This window comes from Haemaphysalis longicornis, unplaced genomic scaffold (genome assembly GCF_048455015.1).
Source record: "Haemaphysalis longicornis isolate Haplotype H1 unplaced genomic scaffold, Haemaphysalis longicornis Haplotype H1 scaffold_7, whole genome shotgun sequence".
In the NCBI taxonomy this organism is placed as follows: domain Eukaryota; kingdom Metazoa; phylum Arthropoda; class Arachnida; order Ixodida; family Ixodidae; genus Haemaphysalis; species Haemaphysalis longicornis.
In genome coordinates, this window is record NW_027526422.1 from 132,212,717 (window position 1) to 132,236,273 (window position 23,557).

General features: G+C 47.1%; 1 protein-coding gene and 1 non-coding gene across 2 annotated transcripts in view; one reads left to right on the forward strand and one right to left on the reverse strand.

Moving 5' to 3' along the window:
- LOC144146538 (uncharacterized) overlaps positions 1-23,557 on the reverse strand; it is a 58,828-nt gene that overhangs the window by 24,572 nt on the left and 10,699 nt on the right. The gene's annotated exons all lie outside the window — the stretch shown is intronic.
- On the forward strand, positions 4,325-4,408 carry Trnal-cag (transfer RNA leucine (anticodon CAG)). The gene has a single exon. It is a non-coding gene; the product is annotated as a tRNA-Leu (tRNA).

Consider the following 23,557-nt stretch of genomic DNA (forward strand, 5'->3'; position numbering starts at 1 on the left):
CGACGCATGGGGGGGGTTTCGTTGTTGTTTCCGTTAGGTTGATTCTCCCATCGCGTGAAACGTGCACGCCGTGATCCCCCTGCCGCGGCTATGACGCAACACAATCCAACACAATCCACTTTAATCCAATCCATATCCAATCCAAGCCAAGCCAAGCCAATCCAATCGAATCCAATCCAATGCCCCTCGCGAGAGAGTGTTCGCTATCAGAGAGGAGAGGGGGTGAGCGGCGGAGAGCGCAGCTCGCGTGGCGAGGAGAATGGGGGAGGGGTGTGGACGGACAACGACGCCGTATGGAGGGACAAGGCGAGTGAATGAGATGCAGCCGCATCTAAAATTAAAGCCGTTCCCCTCAATGAGAAAGCTGTCGGAAGTACAGAGCAGTGATTCGCCATAATGGGCTGCAGCGCCGTTATCCGCGCACTGCTACCACCCATCACGCTCTTCGCCGCCCTGTCTAACTCCTCTCTTGATGAATGGTAGGGAGGTTTGTCAATGCAATTCATATTTCCCGCCTTCGCAGTGCTCCCGTGCCCCCTGCTTGAAACTCTTTCTTGGCTACTTAAACCCAGAAATTTTGGCCTGTCTCTATGTCTGTCTGTCAGTCTGTCCGTCTGTCTGTCTGTGACTCGATTCAGCCACCCGGCCAAACCAAAAGAATGCCTGCGCAATAGTCTTATATAGTAACAGCTAAATGGGCCCGTCTAAGTCCGGTGTAATGTTCATAGTTGTCAATATTGTTAAAGAACAACAAGACATTACGCAAATATAAGACAACAAATTAATACAGAAGTGACATTTGCAGCGTTCCTTTATAAAAAATCGTACATGTTTGATTTTGGCGAGATTAAATACTTCATCAACTGAAGAAAAAAATATCACTCCACCGTCGCCTGCTGTCGCCCGCGCCATAAATATAGCTTCTGGCGGCATTTTAAGAAATCAAGTGACAACAGTTACGAAAGGTTCCACTAGATAGGTTCCACGTTCTGCTTGGAACGCACGTGGACTAGGGAAACGCGGTACTATAGACATTGAAGCGGGGCGCCTCGATTCACGCGCGTCTCCGCCGTCCGGCAGCGCTGGCATAGAGGCACTCGGCCTGGAGCAGTGGAACGCGGTAAATTTAAATAGGCTTGAACTAACCTTTAGCGTGTTTCCCTTGGGAGGAGCTCGACGCAAGAGGAACAACATGAGAGGTGAGCGGAAAAGCGAAGGGAGGCATTTACTTGGCAAATGTCGACAAAGACTATCGTCTTTTGTCGACATTTGCAACGAAAGGAGCAGATACGCGGCCAATTTTTTGTGCTTTCTGCTCCTCCCGCGAGTGCCGGCGTTGCACTACCACTTCATTTCGCTTACTATCGTAAAAACCAACCCAACGAGTGTTCCTAACTAAATAATCGTGGGTGCTGCCGGTTAATTACGTATATTTTGACTCAAATGTACCTGCAGTTTTCTTTGTGCTAAACAACGGGGAGATTTATGACAAGCGCCAGCGGTTCACGAGTTTCGAACGCTTATGACTATGTAGCTGTTTTGACTGTGCAAAACGTGTTGAGGCAAAGAATTTCACACGGACATGTTTGTATGGTTGCAGGAAACTTGTATTTGCAGTGGCTGACGAAGCACATGCACCGGTTGCCTCGCTCATTGTTCAGCACTCACTCCTGATCGCTGCAGTGCGCTGAGGCAGCACTCACTCGCGGTTTCTCTCGACGGCAACTATGGTGATGCTCTGCGTCGGCGGCGAGAAGTGCGGCTCAGGAAGGGACCGCGAACTACGTCTTAGGAAGCGAACGCACATCATCGTCACGCGTACGCCCCTCTCACGTTTTCGCCAAGCGTCGCGCCGTCGAGCGTCTCGTCTCCGTATACGCTCTACGCTGACCAGCCCAGATTTCGTAGTACATCCGCGGTTCCGGAAGCGGCTTGCACCAATCGCATAATTACTCACGTTCCATCAAGTTTTCAGCAGAGATATTAGCAGTGCGACTATATATTACGAAACAAGAATGCGTCCGTCACAAGTACATTTTAACGCATAGCATAACTTCATTTTTCAAATGCTTTGTATTTAACTCTTTGGCAGCGCGGACGTGCATGTCTGGCAATCTGTTCGCAGTTAGGAGCCATGTACAGCCTCCCAAATATTTAATAGCATAGTGAAAGCGACGAACGATCGGCCGGTCAACGCCTTATCAGCAGCAAAATGCTGATCGGTCGGTCAGCAGCGAAATAGGCGAGAGCACGCGCACGCGCATAGGGCTATCGGCTGTATGAGTGTCGTCTGCTACGCTGTTTCCTTGAGAGTGGTACACCCCATGCCACTGCATCTGAATGACTTTGTTCGCGATAAACCGTGGTATTTGACGCGCATGCGCATATCAAATGGGCGTTCGATTATTTATTTTTCGGGTCACTTGCCCCGCCCAGTGTGGGGAATGTCACGGAAAAGATAAATAAAAGTAGAACAGGACCGGCTTCATGGCCGAAATGGCCTTAGGCCGCTGCGCGATATAATGTGATGAATAATAAATCTGATAAAAATAAAAACTTGTGCCCACCGGTGCTTAGCTACCTTTGGCGCCGCGAAACGACATTGCAAGATCAGAAAAACAGGGGGTGCGTTGCCCTGAGGAGAACAGCGGAGCAGACGACGCATGCGCGTCCTCTCGCCTGTTTTGCCGATGAACACCGTGATAAGGCGCTCACCTGCCGATCGGTCGCCGCTCCCGCTATATTATTAAAAATTTGAGAGGCTGTACATAAATGTGCAGGGAGTGTGTATTGCTGTCGCTAATTTTTATTTTTCAATATATTCATATGTACACCGCATTTTTGCATTGATAAAAAAGGGCATATAATCGTGCGTGCCATCGTTGCCTCGTGTCGAGAAAGGCCCCTGTAGTGTAAGGGCACAGTCACCGTGAAGTCACTAACTGGCCTTTTGAAGCGAATCATTCTATTCTTCCCTGATGGTGTCGTTCTTCGCGCCAAACGCACAGCAGGAGAGCTATCTATCTTTACGCAATGGGTTTCACAAAACGATGATGGTGATCAGACAAGGCACATCAAGCACCTCAAGAGAAAAAAAACGCTCCCCTTGTTCGGAATCGAACCTCGGTACCTCGCGTTTTGAAGCCGACGTCTGTCCTATTGCGCCAGTCCGGCACTTTAAAAAAAAAAAGATTGCGCCAGTCCGGCACTTTTTTTAAAAAAAAGATTGCGCCAGTCCGGCACATAAAAAAAAGATTGCGCCAGTCCGACATTTTTTTATTAAAAAAAAGATTGCGCCAGTCCGGCACTTAAAAAAAAAGATTGCGCCAGTCCGACACTTTTTTTTAAAAAAAAAGATTGCGCCAGTCCGTCACTTTAAAAAAAAAAGATTGCGCCAGTCCGGCACGGTCGAAGCAGTCGGCATTTTGGACTTCCATTTTAACGCGGGTAGCACGGGAGAAAGCTTCGCGTTTTAACCATGTCTCTCAAGGGAAGGGACTTTGATTTTTAACACGAAATTGTTTTATTCCCGGGTGCACGAATATCTCAGTGACGTCGCATTCGTCACGGAAGTGACGCGGCCAGAAAAAGTGCCATTGACGAGGCGGCGCCAGGTTTCGAGCCCAAGAACTCTCGCCACAACGGGAGGTACGTGGCGCTCTACCCACTGCCCTCTGAACAGAGACACGTGAGCAGCTCTACGAACGCACCTTATGTCCTTCCATATGACTCATTCAGATGGTGCTGCCGTCTAGGAGAGGCGAAGCGAAGTAGCGCATCGTGACGCTAATGAGCTCCGATAGTTGGCCTCTCGATGCCAGCGCCTTCATGTACGGGGGGCGCGCGTGAAGTGAGGCAGCCTCCGCTGTTATTTGTTTCTTGCGTGTCGGCGTCACTTCCTCTGGCGGGGTCAGTCTCGCGAACTCTTCGCACATGAAGGAGGTTCCTTTAACATTGAACTGCTCCTGCGAACGCACCTTTCACTTTCGTGTTTTGCCGATTCCTATGAAAGAGGGATCAACCACAATTTTTATTTCTTTCCGTTTACAAAATTCGGTCCCGCACGCGAACAACCAGATTGTTCGCAATTTTCCTGTCCAAGACATCCACGCCACGGGACGACAAATGGTAAGGGAGGGTGAGACCCCTCCACATTCTAGAAGTCCTTATTTTCTCTCAACATGCATACTTTCTCATGAGCAGCGTGCTTTCATTTTCCGGCCATGGCTCCAGAGCCGCTGACTACAATCTCGCTTCGTCTTTTCGTACCCGTCGAGATAGCGCATTGATTGGCAACGGGCCAGCTGCGTGTCGTTCCCGTCCTGTCAGGATGGCCGAGCGGTCCAAGGCGCTGCGTTCAGGTCGCAGTCCGGTCTTCCGGGCGTGGGTTCGAATCCCACTTCTGACAGTTTTTTTTTTTTCCTTTTTTTTGCTGTGCACCCCAGTGCCTGTGATGTTGACTGAATATTTCATTTGGTTTGGTTTGGTTTCGTTTGTTTTGGTTTGGTTTTATATTCGGGGGTTCATTGTGTTACTTATGTATACTAATTATTGTAGCGCCACTGTACAGACCCTGCAGAATTACTGGAAGAAAACAAATGATCCCGATAATTTTAACCAACAATGATAATGATTATTGTTATTATTATTATTACTATTATTATTATTATTATTATTTTTCCTGTGGTGCAGATGGAATTCCAGCAGCCCTCATGAAGGCTTACGGGAACATTTTTGTGCCTGTCTTAACTTCCATTTATAATAACTGCTTACTTTTAGGTAAATTTCCTCGTGCATGGAAGATCGCTCGAATTTTTCCAATATTTAAGTCTGGTGATAAGTCAGCCGTTTCTAACTATCGCCCGATCTCACTCCTTTGTGTCGCCTCAAAACTCTTTGAGTCAGCTCTGCACAAAGTTCTTGCTGCCTGCGTCAAGAACGTTGTGATACCAAATCAGCACGGCTTTTTCTCGGGTCGATCAACGGTCACAAATCTTGCAAGCTTTATGACACAGGCTTCGGCTGCCGTTTGTGAAAACGGCCAGTTGGACGTTATTTATTTTGACCTCAGTAAGGCGTTTGATGTGGTGAACCATCAGTTATTAATTAACAAGCTTGCTAAGTCCGGTGTAGACGCAAGCCTTGTTGCCTTGTTGTCCAACTATCTCCTTGACCGGTCCTTTTATGTAGATGTTAACTACAAAAAGTCTAGTGTTTACCCTGCAACAAGTGGTGTACCCCAGGGTTCCGTGCTGGGTCCATTATTGTTTTGTCTTTATCAATGATGTTTCAACAGTGTTAACAAACTCTTCTTTTCTTCTCTATGCTGATGATGTCAAACTATTTAGGCACATTAGCGGTGTTCAGGACTGCTGTGCCTTGCAGAGGGATGTGTCGGAATTATCGGTCTGGTGCAGGAAAAACTGCCTAATTTTAAACCCCACTAAAACAAAGATTGTCACCTACAGCCGGAAAACCCACCGTCTGCTGTTTTCCTACAGTATTGAGGGATCTCCTCTGCAAAGGGTTGAGGAGATTAGGGACCTAGGGGTGCTTTTCGACAGTACCCTCTCTTTTTCTCCTCATATTAGGTTCATCACCCGGCGAGCACTCCGAAGCATTGGAAATGTGTGTCGGATTACAAAGGAATTCTCTTCTCCAGATCCATTTCTAAAGCTATACAATGCAATATGTATACCACAGTTAGAATATGCTTCTGTTGCCTGGAACGGCATCTCCAAATCTAGTAGTGAATTAATAGAACGTGTGCAGAAGAAGTTTTTATCCATATTTAAGCACCGTCATCACAATCACAGTTTTCATCCTGATTCTGACTTATCCATAGTCCCTTCCATCCCTTCCTTGAACTGCAGACGTATGCGTGCAGACCTTACATTTCTTCACAAAATTGCTCATGGTGACCTTTCTTGCGCAGACCTGCTTAACTGTTTAGAGTTTAGTGTACCACAAAGGCCCACCAGGTCGCATCGCCCGTTCTTGACCGCTGCGCGCAACTCCAATCATTCTCCTGTGCGCAGAATACAAAATTGTTATAACCGCTTCTTTGAACGCCTTGACATCTTTCAGAAATCCTTTACAGTTTACCGTACAACGCTGTTGAATACAGTATGTTAAACACCTATGATATGTCTGTCGTTCTTTTTTTTTTCTGGAATTTGATTTCTCTGCGGTTGTGTCTATCCAACTGATAGTTGCCTATTTTTGAAACTGTTTACTGTCATTTGTTCGTTTTTTCATTTGTCTCTACACTCTTGCCGTTGTTTTTGTTGTATTACTGTCAAACTTTGTTGCTCTGCCTGTCGTGTGGCCTTTACGACGGGCAGAGCAACATAGGCATCTTCTTTTTTTATTTTTTACCTGTACCCAGGCTCCGCCTGTGCTTTATTTCTGTCATTTTCACTACTTCAATTTGTGTGTGTCTTGTCGCTTGTTTGTTTCTTGCTATATGTTTCTTGTATTTTGTTTTCATGTAACTACCCGTGCGCCAGCACTCAGGCCTCTGGCTGTTCCTGGGCACGTAAATAAACATGATTGATTGATTGATTGATTGATTGATTGATTGATTGATTGATTGATTGATTGATTGATTATTATTATTAGTAGTAGTAGTAGTAGTAGTAGTAGTCGTAGTAGTAGTAGTAGTAGTAGTAGTAGTATGATTAAGCGTATGGTAGCATATTTTGCGCTACCTCAGGGGAAAAATAGTTCTGACGGCCCTGGCAAGCCCAAAATTTTAGCGTCGGACCTTGGATGCCCATCGTCTTCCGCTATTTCTCTTTTACCCCTTTGTGAGCACCCAGGTTACTTTTGCCCATGCGAACTTTTTTCTTTTTCGCGAAAACAGCCCAAAACTGATTTCTGGCCAAAAAGAATTGACCCCAATTTTTTTTTTTTCAAGATAGTGCGGGAATAAAAAACATCCTGCGGGTCGTGCATGTGTGCTGGACCAACCAGGAGTGCTTCCGGCCACCACTATGCGCTTTTCTTGTCATTTTTACATTGACGAAGACGCCCCAGAACCAACCTCCGTCGCCTCCGTCATGTAGTGGTAGTGGTACCGTGGTGAACGAGCGGTGAGCAGGAGAGCTGCCTCTGCCCCGAACAACGAAGAGCCGAGAGGAAAACTTAACTGGTTTAATGCACGACGGGAAGATCAGCCATGATGCAGGAGGCAGCCCGCTGGCGTGCTTACAGCATGACTCGGGTGTAGTAATGTCTCGCTCCGATGCCGACAACGTACCGCTGGGCGCTAGTTGGAAGCGCCTATTCATAACCAAAAGTCTCAACGGTAAAAGACTTTTAGCACACTACACATGGCAAGATAAGTGCAAATATACCAAACACATCTTTCCAAGATGCAGTGTTCGAATATCCCTAGAATCAGCGGCGATGTCCCCAGAACCCGGAACACTTAATAACGACGAGTGCATTTTTAACAGCAAAGCTGTCTATGGCTAGGACCCAGCAGACCGAGATGAAAAAAAATTTATAAAAGAATAAAACGTGTCCTACGGCCTCCATATTTTGATACAAGACGGCTCATATCATATAACGATATTGTATTATCAGAGGACGTCAAATGGTTAAGAAGTGATCAATCAGTGCCGCACGTGCAATAGATTTGCTGCGAAGCCGATGAGCGAGCTATTCGCACCTCTCCAAAGACGTAGATAACCAAATGAGGGCCGTTCAGTGTCATTGGAGTTGGCTTTACTGGACCACTGTACCACCGAAGAGGAGATGGGACCAAGAAATGTTACATTGCCATCTTTACTTGCAGTAGTGCGAGGAGTACACCTCCTGTTTTTCCGAAGTCTGAACACGCAGACTTTTTATATGCATTGCGTCGTTTTACAGCGAGGAGAAGAATTAGCAAGACAGTGTACTCAGACAATACCCTCACTTTCATAGGAGTTTTGAAATATTTGAAAACTATTTGTAAGGCGATACGAGTTGAGCAATTGTTGAAATGCATTAGAGAAAATCAAATCCACTGGAAATTCAACGCCGAACGGGCCGCCTGGTGGGACGGATTCTGGAAAGACTTATAAGAATGATCAAGGAGTCACTGAGGAATGCTCTAAAAGTCAACTGTTTCGGCTATGATGAACTTTACACTTTATTATAGAAGTTGAAGCCATTACTATACTATACTATACTATACTATACTATACTATACTATACTATACTATACTATACTATACTATACTATACTATACTATACTATACTATACTATACTATACTATACTATACTATACTATACTATACCATCATAAAGGACAATTGCCGCAAAAGATGGTCATCACACCAACGGCTTTCTTAGGAGCCACGCGGCTTGACACATCTTGTGTCCCAAATGGCAGCCCTACTGACTGCAACCAACATGTCCGGCTCCAGCCTGGTGCAATGTCCCGAAATGTTAAAACTGGGCCCTAATGTCTGCACTACGAATGGGGCCGTAGTAGAGGTCTGCGAATTAATTTAAACCACCTGAATATCTTTAACGTGCACCAAAACCTCTAGCACACGTTCGTTTTTGTTTTTCGCCGTCATTGGTAAAAACAGCCGCGGCGGCCGGGAATTGGACACATGACCTCGTGCTCATTAGCACACTGTCCTTAGCTAATGAACCAGTCCGTGTGACCTAATTCAATGTAGAACTGCACTTCAACTTAGATGACTGGATAATCCAAATAATGCGACCATTGCCGTTTCAAAGTACGGCGTTGTCTTCGTGTGTGCTACTGCGTGCGTGGTCCTACCGCTTCCATTTAGACGATCACACCCAAAAAGTATTTGTCACACTTTTTCACATGATCGGAAAGGTATGCATAATTTAGCCGCTTTTAAAATAGTCCCGGTTAACTTGAATGGCCGACCACTCCTCGTAAAGAGCAGTTATAGGCTTGACAAATACGCGCGTCATCGAACAGTGGTCCGTGCTTTCTAGAATAACAATTGTCGCAATAATGGGTACATTTTACTAGCGCAAAAGACGGACCACACGAGTAAGAAAAACACAGGACGAACGCTAGACATGAACTGGATTTATTACAAAATACACATACACACTATGACAACGGCGCACGCGCAGGGGAAAGAGAGAGAGAGAGAGAGAGAGAGAGAGAGAGAGAGAGAGAGAGAGAGAGAGAGAGAGAAAGGGACACTTATTAATCAACACGTGGGCGGGTTAATCTTTGCTGCAGGAACCTCAGTTCTTTAGTGGACAATGCCACAGAAGGGGTGCTGATACACTCGTCGCCTTTTTGATGGATAGAATATGCCTCATAGATTTCACGTTCACGTTGTGAGCGTGCACTGCGCAGGACATGCGTTTTTTTTCGAATTCTAGAGTGCATTTGCACCTGCGACAATGGTCGGCCAAGTGCCCCCCTCCCATTACAGCCAATACTGCTCAGCGATGCTCTCTAAGCCTGTCATTCAGGCATCACCCCGTCTGACCAATGTAACATTTACGGCAGTCCAGCGGAATGCGATAAACTACACCAGTTTTGCATGGCACAAAGCGCGAGGCGTGCTTCTTCGAGCACTCAGGTCTTTTCGTTTCATTGTTCACCTTGTGGCACATTTTCGCCAACTCGATACTCTGAACGGTCATGCGGTGAATTCAGCTTTGAGTAGACTGAATATACACTATCATTCATTCAACTTCCATTAGGGTGGCCATTCTTTCAACAATGGAATGCGGGACATGCTGTCGGAACAGGCTTGGGCTGTTATATGCACAAGAAAACAATGCGTTCATGCGTTCCCCACACAGAGCGCCCGTGGTAAACATATCACCCAACGAAGAAATGATTTATTGCGAAGATACATTCTGAACTCACCGTGACTGTAACAAATCTAAAACAACCTACCAGCCCAATGAACGTACAGTTTTACATACGTACATGTGAGAACTACAAACATATTTATTCCAGAACGCTGCAAATTTGCAATTAGCGTGTCGGCGTTATGAAAACCCGCGTGGTTAAATTTCTCTAGCACATATAAAAAGGCTTATTGCACTCTATACTGAATATTTGGGCACCACATCTTTTACATACGTACGGTGAAATGGAAACAGAGAATAAAATTGAATACAAAGGATTGATGTTTAACCCAACAATTTCAAGAAATCCTCGGTGCACCTAAGTCGGCTTACGTTATGAAAAACAGCAACTGCGATACTTGCAACAAATTTGTGTACTGCTACGTCATATTTGCGTATGGGAGTCGGGAGACCGCGACACCCTTGAGGTAGTACCAAGTTCCTGTCATTTAACTCCCCTCGCTGGAGCACTTTCTAACACGAGACACGGCAGTAGTCATTCCGACAGCTCCGACGAGCGCCCGACTATACTCGGGTACCATGCTGGGTTAATTACAAGTTAAGAACAGCAACAGCCCGTGCAGTGTATCCCTCGGCCGAAGCGCCGTATCCGTGACGTCAATGCACGCCCGTTTCGGAATAGGATTGCGGTAAATTCGGGACATCATCTGCTTCTATCGCAGAGTTTGTTTGTCGTCGCTGCAGTAATTTATACGCCGATGAAATCCGAAAAGTCCGGAAAACTACTCGTGTCAGGTCTGGTTATTGTGTGCTTGCACTGACGGTGATTCTTGATGGTTGTTTATCTGGCGTCTATCATTTTAGAACTGATCGGTTTTCCACCCCTCACGCCACTAGTTCGTGGGCGGCGCGAGGCCTCTTAATCGTGACATACGAGTAAACAAATCATTTTATTATAACGCGTACAACTGCGGGTACGTCATTCATTTGTATAAGAATCACCATGTTACGAAGATCGATGTAGCCATACGTCCTTGATGTACACGTGCTGAAGCATTAATTTCGCGAAGAACGCAACATTATGTACGTTCGACGACAACGAGAACAATTTTTTATTACGCTGATGGCTAATAACAATGACATAAAACACTCTTGTGTTTAGTAAGGAGTGCATAAAAGCCACGCGCATCGGAGGTGCACGTATTTAGGTATCACGCTAAGTGTATGATATTGTGCGAAGACAAACAATGACAGAATTTCTCCCTTCAGATAGCCGTGAAAAATACCTTGTAATCTGATTCGTTATTAAGAAAGTTTGTTTTTCTTTCTATTCCTGGTTATTGCTCCGTACATGCAAGCACTGCGTTTCAGTCACACTTCCGTCATTTCACGACTGCCCTTAATTAATACCGCGCTGTTACGCACGTTTTTTTAAAGAGATCTTGACAAGTAATCTTCAGTTCACAGGAATCGATCATCAAGTGCGTGCACGTAAAAGTTGTGCTTCGCCGTGCTGCACTTTTGGGGGGAAAAGTGCATTCAGGCTTTAATTCCCTCAACTCTCAACGCAAGGCAACTTCGATCGAGCTACGCTGGAACTTTCCAAATGTATGGTAAGTTCTCCATTCCTGAAAAATGCTTCTTCGCAGCTTCCACGCCAATCGTGATTCTCAGAACACCAATATCAATTATAACAGGCTATTTCACTTTACAGATTGTCATACGCCATGACCAATTACACCGTGTTTGAGTGTCATTTTACGATACTGGGAAAAATGTCTGTACAGAGAACATTTTGTTTTGGCATATGATTGTCGTACTTACAGCTCACCTTTTCATTCTGATTGCTTGAATTTACGTCTGCTGGGGCAAAGTCAAAGCATTCGTAGTCCAACCAGCAAGGGAATTGGTTTTTCTCTTATTTATACGCGGGGGTGAACTATTCGCGCTCCTAATTTGGTTAGAGAGCCACCACTTATAAACAGCATTGGTTTTTACTGTCCTTTGCACTCAAATCTTTCTTACTGGAGAATTGTAGTTGCTTCTATGCAAAAGCAAGTGCCAAAGCAAGGGCATGGCGCAGAAATCCTCCCTGACCCATTCATGTATATGAGCTTGAGGTACCAATATACACATATATGGAAAGAATAAAGAGTCCAGAAAAACTAGCAGGTACTCCGCCGGCAACCCCAATCCAAATAAACTCGGCTAAAGAGTGTGATTTTTACGTGGACCTTAACTGAACATCAGAATGCAGAGCGCGGCATAAGTTGCCCTACTGGCCTGCCCCTGGATTTACCACTATGACACTACTGCAGGGGTATGAAAACGTTTACAGTGCCCGTACATAGTTTTGTTAAAGGTTTCCCTGACATTATCACAAGAACACACTTCTAAAAACCTGAATACGTCACATTTTTCTCTCGGGTATGCATTACAGCCCAAATTTTGAAACATTGGCTTCCACCACTTTTTTAGCTGTTGATGTATCTGAGGCACTTACCCCAAACTTGATAATAAGTCTACTTTTTCGCATAAAAACAAAGTAGCATTCAATGATCTCCCCTTGCCCATAATGTGACAGTAACCTTTAATAGTGGCTTACATTGAGTTTGCGATCGTCATACATGCATTTGCTATAAGCGTTCTACGAAACACGCACGTAAGTTGCCACGAAAGCATTTTTGCTACCATTCGTCACCACACCAAGCCAGCGACGTGTTGCCAAATTACAACTGCACGATCAATTGTTTACTTATTACAATAAATTACACTACAGGCTTTGCCCTGAAATCGCAAACAAGCACAACTGTAGCGATAAGAAAATTTGCACATTCCCACCGCAAGAACAAAAGACCCATACGTGACGCTGCCATGAGGAGTCCATCCGAGCAAACACAGGGACATATGATGCGTTTTAGAACAGTGCAGCGATGTCCCGTATTCATACCTTACATCCAAATGCTGCCTGGAGCAAAGGGGCTTGTAAGGTGGCTATTACAGTGGTTCTTTGCCTCAGCATCTCTGCTATTCAGCATTTTCACCAGTTCGAAATAAAATTAAACCACCAAACAACCATAAATGTGGTTGCTGCGAGACAATAATGCTGCAAGACAATTTCAAGCTTATGCGCAGGTGGTTCCTATTCATAAAGCACAACGCCACAAATTAGATGTAAAGAGAAAAAGGTGAGCGGACCTCATTTTGTACAGCAGCTAGTTATCCATTTAAAAAAATTTCCTGTATTGCCATGGTGGCATTCAAGGTATCTTGTGCATTTTTGAACATGCTGACATTCGTCCCAAGGGTAGGAAAGCTTATTTTGAAACGGTAGGGTGCACATGGTAGCAACACCAATACATTTGTTGGTTGGACGTGTCAAATGCAGCCCATCGTGTCTTGGTGTGGTTGGGTTGTCGTATTTCACATTTTGCCACCTGTGGCGCCATTTCATGGTCATGTTCACCCCAATCGCCACAATCCAGTGTATAGGCCCTTCGATAATTCTGCAGAAGGCACTTCAGCCACTTCAGGTTTGCATCCCGTTGCTTACAGGTGACCTGTAGGTGCATACAGTCCCTCGCTTGGGGTACAGCAGATATTTTAGTTACACCGCTACGGGATTCAGCAGCCAGTCACATCCGCAGCACCATAGGAGTCTGTGTATTTGAGAACCAAAGTTGCATGTGTAAATTAATCCTCTGCTGCACTGGCCTGTACCGTCTGGCCTATTAGCGTTGAAGCCCATTTAATTTTATGCAAGCTGGCTAAAGTGTGTGCGGGCTTGAGATGTTTCTCCACAAAATCATACACGCCAAAATAAAATGCATGCCTTTCAAAACGAACCCAATATTTGGTTATATACACCTGAACAGAAGGTATTCCCCCACAACGTTGCAAAAACCCTCGCCATCGGTTTCCACCAAACCAACCCCTGTCTCGTGTTTTCTAACGCACTTCCACTGACAGTCCTTTCCTGAAGAGACTTGCTTTATTCATTCTTCAATGACTCAAAGCTGAACGTTGCTTGCATAAGTCAAACATAGTGTGAGGATACACAGGCGAGCTCGTGGGCAGATCCCTATTCATCATTTGGTGGGCTCTGAAAAAAATCCTTTTGGGGCATCTGAGGTGAAGACTGCAGCATGGTAAGACTCACTCCATTAACTCGATGCCTGAGAGGTCGTCCGAGGCAACGTCGATAACGACGATGATGATGATGTCCTTAATGTCTCTGGCGCGTACCCACAAGGGGTGATTGGCCAGTGCTAATTGTCATGCGAAGAAATCGTATGACAGAAAATACCAACACCACAAGACACGCCGAAATAAGCCGACAACAAAGAAGACCCAAGGCACGCGGCGCGAAGGTCATCGACACCGGCTACGGCGCCGAGGGCTCGCAACCACGGCACGAGCTAGCGTCGGCCACCAGCCAATCGGAAGAAGCCAGGGACGGCGGTCGGTGGCGGAGGCGATTCCGTGGTGGAGAACAGAGAGAAGATGGTGAAGAGAGACCGGAATGCTGGCGGCCGGGTGCCCTGACCCGTGCCACGTCAAAGAGGTCACCTGACGCCCTCTCCTGCAAGCAAGTAGTCTCGTCGACATCGGCCGAAGGCAGCGAAGTTCCAAGATAGCTGCGTTGGCTCTTCAGCGACGGGAGCTCGGAGCGCGTTGCCCAACCATCAGCAACGAGATGTCAATGACTGTGCTCCCGGCAAGTGAGGTGCGACGGACCATTGACGGTGACAAGCACGTAATTTATCTCCTTTTGTTTGAACTCTAACATTTTGCGGAGGGGTAGCCACGCTTACCGTTCGTTATTCTTTCATCTCCGCATCAGTTTCTGTTGTGTGTATTGTAAGTGGTTTTGAGCAATGGAACTTAGTCTCGTCGAAAGTTTTTCATTCTCTTATTATTATTGTCACGAACCTGACAACAATTTACTGATTCTACTTCGATAGGACTTTAAAATACTAATTTATTTCCATAAAAAAATAGGGCTGGGAAGCGAAAGTTCTGTATGAAGAAAACCCCAATTACCCATTAATTATGTGTTCTTTAACAAATCAAGCGACCTGTAGCGGAAAGGCAAGCTTGAATGCAATGATATATACCCCTTTTTGCGTAACCGAGATTCGTTGCCAATAGATAAGTGGAACCGATAGGGCCGACCCCATACGCCCAATGGGCTCCTTCAAAAGCAGCTGTCTAGCTGTCGAGAACCCCTGCAGGTGCGAAAAAAATGTTCGATTGATTCTGGGACCTGACGCCGCACATATAGTTCCGTGTGTGAAAGCTCTGTTATTGACAGATATAAATTTGTCCTCGGAATCCTGCCGCGCATACATGCGGAGGTAAGTCTGGACTGTCAGCAACGAAAATCGAACCGTGAGCTCTGGAATGAGTGCCTCTAAGTACAAAACCCGGTTCGAGACGAACCGAAGGAGGCCAAGGCAAAATCGAAGGATGCGCCTCTCCAACAAGTATAACGGTCGCAGTTTGTACATAGGTCAATTGCAGAACAAGACGGAGCCAAACTCTATGACTGGCTGTACGTAGAGGACCGGTACAACAGCAAAAGTGTGTCCCGGCGAATTCCTACCCGTTTCCCACATAGCCTTTTCATGCGGACAAATGCTCTCCGCTTTAGTGACTGATGCATTAATATCTGTACTCCAATCAAGAGTACAAGTGTACGCAAACACAGATACTTCAGGAACTCCACCTTCGGAATGACTTGATTTTTGTAAACGAGAGAAATCGAAACTGCGACCGGGAAGACTTTTCGACACATTTAGCGCCAAATGAATGCCGCCAAGCCATGTCTCCAACAGAGATAAATAGGCCTTCAAGCATTTATATAACGAATTAATGTCGAGTGCTGACGCAAACAACGCTATATATCATCCGCATCAACGTGGGTTGTTACATCTGGGAAGAAAGGAATGTCATTCATAAGTATTTTGAAAAGTAATGTCGATAAAACATCTTTTGTGTAGACCCCTACTTTGTAGATCTCTTTAAAAATGTCCTTCCCTTTGTACAAAAGAGTACCCGATCGGCCAAAAACTCCCTAATCCAAACAAAAAAAATTCCGCCATCTCCACGAAGTGAATGATGATGAGAGGGGCGAAGCAAAAATGCTTATCGGTAAAACCGTGAAACATTCGCCCGCACATCATACAAAGACTCGACACATCAAGCTTTCCACCGCTCCGTTGACAAGCCCGTCGACGACGTCGATGTTTGTAGTGGTTATGTAGGGGTTGTTTTGGACGATGGGAATCTACATGGGTAAGTTGGCGAATTCGGTGTGTGACATTTTAGCCACCCTGGCCGTCGCCTTCTGCAGAGCGTCATGTGTGGTGTACCCCCGGTGCGTGTCGATGATGATAATGATGTCCTCAAATATTTTGGCACGTACCCACAAGGGGGGATTGGCCAGGGCTAAACTGGTTAAAAACGTGAGGACTTCAAAATACTTATTTCCGGAAAGAGGGTGTAAAAGGAAACTTAGTTAAGAATGAAACCCGAATTACCCATTAATCAGCACCATTTAGCAATTCAAACGACCTGAGGCAGAAAGAAAATTTTGAATGCAATTATATATATCCCTTCTTGCAAACCCCAGCTTTGATGCGCCAATAGATAATATAAGTGTTATCGATAAAGTCAACCCCAACCGCTCAATCGGCTCCTTCAAAAACAGTTGTCTAGCTGTTGAGAAACGGCGACAGTCGAGAAAAAAATGTTCGATTGTTTCGGGGACCTGGCACCGCACACATAGTTCTGTAGGTGAAAGTTCTGATCTGAACAGATAGAAATTAAGCCGTGGAACCCTGCAGCGCAGCTCGGTGAAGGTCACCTCGCATTGCCGAGAGCCACAAAAATGAGAGAGAGAGAGAATAAACTTTATTTAATGAGAGGAGTCAAGCGGGCGGTTTCCTCAGTTCAGGACCCCGTTGGAGCGTCCAGCCGCCTCACATTCCACCCGAACTTTAAATGTTGGAACTCTTCAAATGATAAAAGCGAATCGGAACGGGTGGCGTCTAAATGCCAATATCGTCTTAGTCTCGCAGATGCAAATAGAGCCAGATTAGGAATTCCGAATTGAATGGGAGCTGTGACGGCGAGATTAGCTAAATGGTCCGCTTGCTCGTTGCCCCTGATGTCCGTATGGCCAGGGACCCAAGACAAGCGTACCTCCTTCACGTGCCTGGGAACAAAAAATGTCTTGAGCTCGCAGGCGACGAACGACAACCTCTTCTTCTTCCTGTTCTCCTTGTTGGGTAGCAACGAACGCGTTGAACGTTTTGTCCTCTTCGGCTAATCTTTGGTTGGCCAATCCCTAGGCGGATCCCGCCACAATCATCATTAATGTGCCGGGCCGTATACAGCAGCCACAAGGAACGGGACAGGGCCCGAGCAAGAGGAGCTTCGCCCCTAAAAGCTATGCGGGGAGGTTTATGCGGGCGAATTCGTTTAACGAGATACTATGCTCGACATTGTCGGAAGATTTAGCTGCGTCTAAGGTGACTAATTCCGACACCACTTTTCCTTCGTAAGCTAAGCAAATCCTCGCCTCCATGGAGCATTCCAAATAGAACATCCCCGACTAAAACCAATCTGAGCAAGACTAAGTACGCCACTGTCCTGCATAAAAGAAGCGAGCCGTTTAAAATTTATTCGTTCAATTAATTTGATCATGTTAGAGGTCAAAGCAATCAGCCTTAGCAATACTATCTTGGACCCTTTCCAGTTTTGAGGAATCCAACAAAACTTGAGAGACGAATTTATTACGTTCAAGAGAACCGATTCAAATTCATCGGTCAAAAATTTAATAGCACCAACAGTCACGCCGTCAAGCCACGGCGGTACAGATTGTGTGATGGACAAGGCCTCCGTCAGTTCCAAGGATGACATTGGAACAAAATCATCCATTTCTGGAGGTCTCATAAGGCGATAGTTACCACAACGAGAAAAAAATCGAACCGCAAGTCCTCTAGCGGAGCACTAATGAAACTTGGCATTCCCAGCAGAAGTCAACATTTCGGATGACTGTAACTCCTTGGAGAAACAACCGATTGCTTGCTATGGACTTTTAAAGTGCTGCTTTATTTTTGAAATCCGAAAAAAGTAATTGATTTTGATGATGTGACCCTTTTTTTTGCTTTAGCAAATGTTCGTTTGAGCATTGCTGTCATGTACTTATGTTTATCTAATTTACCGGGCACTGATTGTACTGGATTACCCCCTTCATCTGCCCTCCCACAACTGTCGTCGTCTTCCTTACCGAGGCTGATGATGATTGGTTCCACATGGTCGCTGAAGCCACGCGCCTCTCGGCACCTGTCCTCGATTCCGATTACGTGGTCAACAGCCTTGGCCCAGTTCTCCGGAGAAGCATCCTCAGCTGCTGTGATGAGGAGCTTCCGCAAGCTGACAGCCTAGCCAGTGAACCTTTCAGCACGATGGGGTTAAAACTCACAGTGGTATGGTTGCAACCTCAGAACGACGCACACAGCCTTTTCTGCCGCGAAATCAACCCATAACTTCACGAACTGGTTTTTCACCGGTGCCACCAGGTCAATAAGCTGCTTCTTTGTCACCGTTCCGTCACACAGGATACCTTTTGATGTCAGCCAGGCTAGGATTTCAGGCTTGCATGAGTACATGGTCGGGACAGTTTCCAGGCGCTTAGAGTGTAAAACGCGATGTCCATGACGACAACACTCCCCTGGGGCAGCTTACTGAGAACAAAGTCAAACCAAGCCTCGAAATTTTCACCGTCAAATTCCTCGTAATAATCTCCGACTTCGTTCTTTTGAAGACGGACAGCCTCAGCACCCATTTCCTGGCCAATCCCCGTGAGTGGGTGGTAAGTGCCATCCAAATGGTACCACCAACAACAAATCCGTCCTCGTTGCCGGTTTGAGGGACTATCAGCCGCGCTCCTTTTCCGGGTGGCTATTTGAGTCATGTTCCCAAACCACGCAGGAAGGCGTCCTGAGGCAATTTCACTGTCTCGCCCCTCCAAGCCTTCGTCACGTTGCGGCCAGCATTCACCCAAGTTTCGTCCGTAGAACACCTTGCGGTGCTGCTTCCTCTACTCAGCGGTCTTATGAAGTTACTTCTGCCACCAAGGGAGGACGGCCTGATGCTGGACCATAATCGAGTTTCGTTCGCGCTCCTAGAAGACGAAGACGATGTCTTTCAGTAAACGGCGGATGGTCCACGTTCGGATGCTGGGTAGATGCTCACTCGTCCTAAATTCTTCTGCAATCTTCTCTGCAGTAGGAAGCTCGTTGCACCGGATGAGATCGTGCAAATTTTTTCTCAGCGTGCACAAGGTGAAGCTGTCACACTTCCGCCAAAGTGTTGTCAGCTTCTCGCCCGTTGCTTTCGCTTTGGATTGATATCTAAAATCTTCCGGAAACTGACAGCAGTGGAACTTGTCGTGTGGCAAGTTCCTGTCGTGCCAACGTGCGGGTGCACCTCTCGCAGCTTCATGCAGACGTTCAAAACTGTATGCTGAACGTGATGACAAAGAGCAATGCCGGTGCACTTCTTCCTGTACAGATGCTTTGGCGTTGATGGGCTCTTTGGGCGAGGTAAACTCGCCGAAGACCGCGAACGCGACGAAGAATATGGAATAGAAGAAGCAGCCACAAAAGCGGCTGCAGGTGGAACTGCACAGTCATGCGCCGTCAAGAAAGCGACCTCATACGAGAGAGAGAGAGAGAGAGAGAGAGAGAGAGAGAGAGAGAGAGAGAGAGAGATAAACTTTATTTTGAGGAAGTGTCTCGAGGAGAATCGAAGTTCTAATGGTGGTGGCAGGTAACGGGCTAAAGGCCCGCCCCGTCCTGGACGTCTTCTCCTTGGCTTAGGTTGGCGGTCCCGTGGTGGCCGTTGGCTGGTGCCTTCCGGCGACCTCTTCCGCCCTCTTGACCAGGCGGACCTGTAGGTCCGGGTCGGGGCTGCGAAGCGAGGCCTCCCACCTCTCCTCAGAGGGGATTTCGGGGAAAGGGTCCTGGGGGCATGCCCACATAATGTGGGCCAGGTTGGCATGGGCGCCACAGAAGGGGCACGCCGAGGTTGGATAGAGGCTGGGGTGGACATGGGTCATGGTGGCCGGATTGGGAAAGACTCCCGTCTGGAGTTGCGCCTGACCTGGCTTTGCTCTAATGTCAGGGATTTGTCCGCCCGAGGATAGATCCGGCGGGACAGGAGGTAGTAGGGGGTAATATCGTGAAAACCGATCAGACGGTCCCGCGCGGACCGGGCTCCGTGGTAAGGATACGAGACATCCATGTTGGAAAATGAGATCTGAGAAAACGTGCGGGAAGATATACAACGCGCTGAGTAAAAAGGCCACAATACGCTAAAACTTGCTATTTTCAAAGCTATAGTGAATAATGCTTCCGTGTGTGAACTACAACTAAGCCATGAAATCTAGACTGAACTTTGTTCTTTTTTAAAGGCCATGCTTTGTCATTTTTTACACCGGGTTTTGGCTGGTGTTATGTTTCCGCGCGCCGCTGCCCTGTGTGCACGTGCTAAAACTTTGGTGTCGTGCGGGGACGCTTCGTGTGGTGCAGGGAAGCCCGCCCTCCGCAAAGAAGTTACGACAAGTGGAATGTGTTGAGACGACTCTACAGACAGACTCCGTTCACCGAGATCTCCTTTCCCCCTCTCTCAGATTTATTGTGCGCCGGCTATCTCGAGGCCGGGAAAGGGTATTCTTATGTGTCTGTACTTTGTTAGGGCCGTGTGCAAAGCGCTGGGAAGGCGGTAGAGCCGGCAAGGCTTCTTTGTATAAATTCAGCGCTTTCAGTGACCGATGTGAGACGGCATCGGGCTTCCGTAAAAAGCGCTGCTGTGTCCGAGTCATGCTGTAAGCTCTCCCGAAATGGTGCTGTTTCTGCATCATCGCTGTTCACCTCTCGGCCATGCAGTAAAGCAGTAAACTTTCGCTCTCGGCTTTTTTTCGTCAACACCAAAGTAGTTCGTCTGCTCACCGCTCGTTTACCACGCTACCACTACATGAAGGAGTCGACAGAGCTCGGTACGGGGACGCCTTCGCCATTGTAGCGCTAGTAATGACATTTTTTAATATTTTTACAATTTTATGCATGCGAGTTCTGTATCTGACATTAAATATTTACACTCGCAAGAACATTAAGTTGACTTGTTTTGTGCTTGTGGGTACTTTGTATTTATGGTTCCAGTAGTAATAGTGGCACCTTTATTGGTAAGGAGGGCCAAAGGCCAGTTTGGGGAAGAGGAATGGGAGTACAGGAGTAGAATGGGGAATGCAGCGTCTTTTACGTGGACGTGGAAGGTTTGCAAGGACCAGAGTCGACCCCAGCTACACTGACCGTGCTAAACCACTTTTGATGGCAAACAGCCCTATCTTGTGCAGTAGAGGTTTCTCTATAGTATGATAATCTTTTGAAGTACTTCTGGGCGCGTGGAAAGATGTGATGATGTCTGAGCGATGTTGTGAGAAGAAGGAGCAATCCCAAAGGAGGTGTTTGAGGTCGGCATATGTGAGTGTATTGCAGAACGTACATTTGAGAAGCAGATTGGGTGAGAGCCATTTTCGGATAAGTGCGGGGTGTAGGCGGCATTTGCAGGGCGGTTGTTTAGGAATACCTGGCCGGCTCGTGGCAGGGGAGAGATGTCGGTGAGGTATCCTGAAGGGGTGACTGCGATGTAGCGGCTTCTCTTGTCGCGTTTATGTCGAAGTAATGCAGGGAAGGAGGTAGCGGTGACGGAGCTGGCGTGCTGGGAACTAGTGGAGGTATAATGATGCTGCTCTCCTGTGCCACAGAATGGGCGACCTGGTTACCCGTGGAAGCTGTCTCGTAGCCGGTAACCCAACCAATCCGTAAAGATACCCCGTTGCGACTGGGTAGGGCAAGATGGGTCAGGATTTGTTGTTTAAGGGGGTTGAGAGAGGGTGGGCGTCTGAGTTCTTGAACTACGCCGAAGGAGTCCGTGAGGATACGAATGTGGGATGGGGGCATCTACGAGACGTCAAACCTTATGTGGTTGAGCTAGGGTACCGATGACGACGTGGAGCTCAGCCTCCAACGGTGGGATGTGGGCAAGATTAAGGCTAGCTGTGCCGCTTATATCCGGGTTGTCCGAGCAGTGCCAAGCCAAACCGACGGTGTGGTCCCTGACGCTGGCATCCGTACAGATGTCAATCTCACCCGGCAGGCGGGACCGGTTTAGCTTTTGTAGGCGCGGTTTGCGCAGCGTGGAGTGACCGCACGGGACTGGTTTCAAAGGTGCATTGGGGGTGACGTCCGGGAGAGCCAATGGAGCCATTGGGCTTAGCAGATTGTGCACCTGGATGGGCTGTTGGTTGTCCCAATCTGAGAGCGCCAGTCCTTGCAGGGTAAGAGTCCGACTGAAGTCCGCTTGCATTCGAGTTTCCTTCATTATTAGATCGATGGGGGAAGTGGAGCGGCTTGTTTTAGTGCCTTAATACTTGTATGCCGAGGTAGGCCGGTGATAGTTCGGAGTGTGGCTCTGTGAAGGGTCTGGAGGAACTTGAGATTAGTCTTTCTGAAGTCATATACGGGGGCACCATATGCGAGGGCACCTATGGCCACAGCACGAGCCATAGGAACGCATGGACTTTTTTGCGCACCGCCGTACTTGTTAGAGAGGCGTTTGATGAGGTGTAGCGTAGGTTTCCATTGCTTTTTTCAATTTGGTTAGCCAGATCTTTGGACTGTTGTGAATGTCCAGTGGGATGCCAAGCAGCCTTATGTAGCCACAAGTGACACGGATAGTGCTGTTTGCGATGTGGAGGGTGGCTGGTTCTGTAGAAGGCGAGGACTTGCGTCCATGAACAAGAAGGAGTTCAGCTTTTTCAGGCGCCATCTCAAGCCCGAGTTGAGGCACATGGTTCTCAAGGCTTGCGACAACCGCTTGAAGTTCAGTAATCATACTGTCCGCGTTGTCAAAGTCATTACCTTCTGTCCATATCGTAATATCATCCACGTAGATGGCGAAATGGGCTTATGTGTCTTGCTCGAGTTGACAAGTCCGACGGGTCATCACCAGATTAAAGAGGACTGGTCAGAGTATAGACCCTTGAGGCAGTCCTCTGTCCGGAAAGTAGGTACGGGCGACCAGCCCGGATGGGAACTGCTAAGTTTCATGGGTCTACTCTGGAGACAGTGGCGCACCTAGTCTTGAGTTTTCTGGCTGGCCTACGCTTGGCGTTTTGTGCTTCCAAAAATACTCACAGTAACGCACTCATTTCGCCGCGTGGCGGAAGAGCTGGCTGCGATGGTGAGGCGCAGGGACAACTTCTGTTGTCGTTCTTAAGTTGTAACCGAATGTATGAGGGCTTCCCGGGATGCGCTGTTCCCATCATCATCATCTTCTTCGTCTTCATCAGCCTGCTCAGGTCCATTGCAGGACGAAGGCCTTTCCCATTGACATCCAACCGCTCCTGTCCTGCGCCACTCTAGTCCACAGTTTACCCCCGAATTCCCTTATTTCATCCCTCCATGGTATTAATGGCCTTCGCCTTCTATACCCATCTCTTGGTATCCCCTCTGTTACCCCGGTGGTCCACGGGCTGTCATTTTATCTCACTACATGGGCAGCCCAAGACCGTTTTTTTTTTCTTTATTTGAACTAAAATATCATCTGCTCGAGTTTGTTCCTTGATACAGGATGTTCGCTTCTTGTCCCTAAGGGTCACTCCTATCATT